This window comes from Penaeus japonicus, unplaced genomic scaffold (assembly GCF_977035675.1).
Source record: "Penaeus japonicus unplaced genomic scaffold, GWHDUDI00000001_assembly GWHDUDI00000021, whole genome shotgun sequence".
NCBI classification, from domain to species: domain Eukaryota; kingdom Metazoa; phylum Arthropoda; class Malacostraca; order Decapoda; family Penaeidae; genus Penaeus; species Penaeus japonicus.
The window spans coordinates 6438528-6443527 of record NW_028234423.1 but is presented as its reverse complement, the minus strand read 5'-3'; the positions used below and the strand labels follow the sequence as shown (position 1 = coordinate 6443527).

Genomic DNA, 5000 nt, shown 5'->3' with positions numbered 1-5000 from the left:
TTATTTTAGAGAGATTTTATCTTTTTCTTCCTTTTTATTTTTTTATTTTATTTTATTATTTTTTTTTTTACATTTTCTTATTTTGTGTGTGTGAGTTTGGAATCGTGTGAGGTTGGTGTTGTTTATATTAAAGGGATTTATTTTTCTTATTTTTTTTCATTTTTGTCATGTTTCATTATTTAAGAGATTTTTTTTTTTTTCATTTCCTTTTTACCTTTTCATTTTTTGTTATTATTTTTTTTTTTTTTTTGTGTGTTTTGGTTCGTGTGGAGTTGAATGTTGTTATATCAATTATTATTTTAAGATACTATGTGTTTTTCCTTCTTCTTCTTCTTTTCTTTTTTTCCCTTGCGGACTTTATTTTTATTGTATTTGGTTTCGTGTGGGATTTGATGTTATTTTTGTTTTCTATTTTGTATTATTTCGAGTAGATTTACTGTTGTTGTTGTTTGTGTTCTTGGTACATTTTGATTGGTTGTCTTCTAGTTTGATTTCTTTTTTTTCTTTTTCTTTTTTTGTATGTTCGGGATACATCTGCATTTCAGGTACTTTATGTTATGTATCTTATTAGAGATATAGATAGATAGATAGATAGGCATATATAACCATAGATAGATAGATAGATAGGCATATATAACCATAGATAGATAGATAGATAGGCATATATAACCATATATAGATAGATAGATAGGCATATATAACCATAGATAGATAGATAGATAGGCATATATAACCATAGATAGATAGATAGACAGGCATATATAACCATAGATAGATAGATAGATAGGCATATATAACCATAGATAGATAGATAGATAGATAGGCATATATAACCATAGATAGATAGATAGATAGATAGGTGCAAATACAATTAAAATGTAGACTTGGTTATAGATAAACGCACGCATATATCATAGAATTGGCAATTGTAACTCGGTACTTGAACAGTGTGTCATATTTGTTTTTAACTTTTATTCAGACAGCTTTTGTTTCGTAAAAGTAACTCTTTAGAACTTTGGGTAAATAGAAAGGCAGATGGATAGGTAAATATTTGGACAAATATATATATAAAAAAACACATACAAATATTATCTGGTTTGCACACAAAGAGTCTTATATTTGTTTCTTGTTTTTACTTTTGTATATCAAGCTTTTGCTTCGAAAAAGACAATAGACTAAAGATTTAGGTAAAGAGATAGACAGATATATAGATCGAGAGATAATAATACACATACATTAATCAGTATATATACTGTATCTTATATTCGTGATTTATTCTTATCCATCTCCCAATCTCCTATTTCGCAAAAGAAAAAAATATATAGATAGATAGACAGATAGACAGATAGATAGATATAGATAGATAGACAGACAGATAGATAGATAGATAGATAAAAATAAAAAGATAAGATAAGTCACAGAGACGTAATCTGAGAGACTCCAAAGAGGAGGCAGAGACAGAAGTGAAGATAGCATGACGAGGAAGACGCCTTCGGGAAAGATGCTGCGAATCCTGAAGGTCAAGAAGTATCACATCTCACAGGTGGTCCAGCTGGCAAAAAAAATAAGTTGGTGCTGCCTTTGTTAGCCACCACCTGACGGATCGAGAAAGAGGTGGTACTTCCCTTAGAAGATAAAGATACACTCAAAAGCTGCAAGATAAATAAGATAGAATCGCAGACGTGGTTGGTGGGAAAAAAAACGTCAACCAAAGCAAGAAGAAAAAAAAATGAAGAATAAACAGGAGTCTTTTTCACAATATGTAATTCAGGATCTTATGTACTAATATCCGGCAGGAGATATTACAAGGTCGGGTTTCTCTCATCTGGTGAACCTGATTTTTATAGCATCCTCTTTCTCTAATTTCACTTTGTTCTTCATGTTTCTTTTCTGATATTGAAGGAAAAAAACTATTGTTCTTATTGTTATTTAGTTAGAAAGTGGTATAAAAGAGACTGATGCGAGAAAGCATATTATGGTGAAACAGGACGTGGATTCAGCACCAGGATCAGTGAACATCGAGCCGACGTCCGACACCACAGAACATCCAACGCCATGGTGGTACATGTAGATGAAGCGGGACATCTACCGGATTGGAAACGGGCCAAAGTGATCCATGAAGGATTAAATCAATTAAAAAGAAAAATGATGGAAGCTACATACATCGCGACGGAGGAGAACATGAACACAGCGTCAGGTCGCTTCAAATTATCGAAGGTCGCGGCAACGTCTATCAGGCGGACAACGAGCGAGAGGTCACGGGAATCATCTGGGTCGTCAGCTCTTGACTAATATATATATGTTCCTGTTTACTTGATGTAGCATGAAGTTCTGAAGACGGGGTAACCCGAAACGCGTCAATTACATCTCTTGTGTTGTGAAAATATTCAGTCTCTTTTATACCACTTTTTATCCATTTGTCACAATGAACTCAGTTCATCGTTATTTAGTTACTTGGTTTACGAGACTTTTTGCTTTGTTATTCACGGATAAAAATATCATTTTTAGAGTATTAGAATAATACTCAATAATAAGTCCACAGGGAGATAAAGACGGAATGAGAGACAAGGAAGAGATGTAAGGTCCTTCATGTCAAGAAGGAAGGAAGGAAGGAGGAGGAGGCTTGAATAAAGAAGAAGGAAGAAGAAGAGGAGGAATGAAGGAAGGAGAAGGAGGAAGGTAGGGAGGAGAAGGAGGGAGGAAGGAAGGGAAGAGAAGGTGGATGGAAGGAAGAAGGAGGATGGAAGGAAGAAGGAGGAATGGAGAAGAAGGAGGGAGGAAAGAAGGGAGGAGAAGGAGAGCGGAAGGAAAAAGAAGGAGGGAGGAAGGAAGGAAGAAGAAGAAGGGAGGAAGGAAGAAGAAGGAGGGAGGAAAGAAGAGAAGAGAATGAGAACGGAATGAAGGAAGAAGGAGGAATATAGGAAGGAGAAGGGAAGGAAGAAGAAAAAGAAATGAAACAAAAAGAAGGAAGAAGAAAAAAATAAAAAGAAAGAAGTGAAATACATCCTCATTCCCGTTGCCTCATTCCGCGATTTCTTAACCGCAGAGCAATCAATCATGTTGCAAAAGGAAACAAGTCAACCCGGAACTAAAATGCGACGGATTCTGGAGTTAAACTGGTCAATATGGCGGTCCAGACAGCGGAAAGTTTTAAGACGAGTGGGAGGAAATATCTCCTTCCCCCCTCCCCCTCCCTCCTAGAAATGATGAGGATGATAGTGATGATGGTGATGATGATGGTGATCGTGATGGTTATGGTTATGATGATTGTGATGGTTATGATGATAATACCAATAATTATGAAAATGAAAATGATAGTAATAATATCAATAATGATAATGATTGTAATAACGATGATAACAACGTTGCTAATAATAGAAATAATGATAACAGTAATAATGATAATAACTGTAATAGAGAACAAAGAGGGTCTCCAGAAAATAACACAAACAAATAGACAATCTATACAAAGTAAAATAAAATTAAGATTTGAACATATGCGTGTTAGTCTAAAAGAAATAATGATAATAATGATGATAATAATAATAATGATACTACTACTACTAATAATAATAATAATAATGATAATAATAATAATGATGATAATAATAATAATAATAATGATTATGATAATAATAATAATAATAATAATAAAAACAAGTTTCTCCGAAATATTCCATCCATTTCGAAACATCTTTTATGTTAAAGTCTCTTCCGGAGATTATTTCAGCTTCAGCGAAAATTAATCCCCGCCAAAGAATGGGAATAATGAGTAAAGCAATGGGGGCGATAAATACAGAAGGAAATAACGGAAGGACCAGACATTCGAGTCAAAGAATGATGTGCTTCGGAAATGTGTGGTCGAACAGGGAATTGACTCTGGATTCGAGGCGCTTCTTGTGTCATGGGAAAGAGGATCAGGGTGCTGGATTTGTAAAGTGTTTGTAAGTGTGATTATACATACATATACGTACACACCAGTGGAGGAAGTTTGGCTGGACACAAACATTAACACACACATATAGACATACATTAGCACACACATACCTTAACACACACGCACACACATACACACGCACATGCACGTACACACACACATATACATTAACACACACACACACACGCACACGTACACAAGCATACTTCTATAATTTCTTTCTCCCTTTCCTTCTTTCACAACCTTCTTTTCTATAATCCTATTCTATCTTTCCAAGTAAATTCTTATAACGTAGACGAACAAGGAAGAAAAAAGACAATGATAATAAGATAAAAATAATGGTTATCATAATAATGATAATAATAGTAATAATATTTTTGATAATGATAGTAATGATAATAATAACAATAATGCTAATGATAATCATGATAATGAAAGTAATTATCATATCATCATTATTATCATTATTATTATCAATATCATTATTATTATCATTATCATAATCATTAGTATTGTTATAATAACAATAGCAACAATAATCATAACAATCGAGAAAAAAAACAATAGAAATATTAATACAAAATAAACAAGAAAAAAAAACATAGAGAAAGACAAACCCCAAGAACAGAATAGAATTTTGAAATATGTTCAGAGAAACAACAGATGAACATCCAGCAATAAGGAATTATCCTGATTTGTTATTGTTTGTGTTGCCACCTGATGTTCTTTAGTGTTTACGGTTTACTTGTTTTTGCTAAACATTTACTCAAGGTGAGACTACAGTTGCATCTGTTTTTCCCGCTACTTCTGTCGATTGCAGAACGTTGCAGAGAGTTTTCCTAGCCCCCACCCCCCAACCCCCCTCTCCCAAAACACATCATTCCCGTAAAGAGAATGCAAAAACACAACCCTTTCCTTTCAACATAGGAATTCTGAGAGAGACATCTGCGGCTTAAGTTTGTCTGTGAGTGTTTTCTTGTTGACTGGCTATCTCGTTCACTTGCTTTCTTTCTTTCGTGCGTCGTCTGTCTGTCTGTGTGTCTGTCTTTCTGTCAGTCTCTTT

At 34.0% G+C, this 5000-nt stretch overlaps 1 protein-coding gene across 1 annotated transcript in view; it reads left to right on the top strand.

The window, feature by feature from the left end:
• Positions 1-5000, top strand: part of LOC122248214 (dipeptidase 1-like) — a 98108-nt gene that overhangs the window by 1955 nt on the left and 91153 nt on the right. The window lies entirely within an intron of this gene.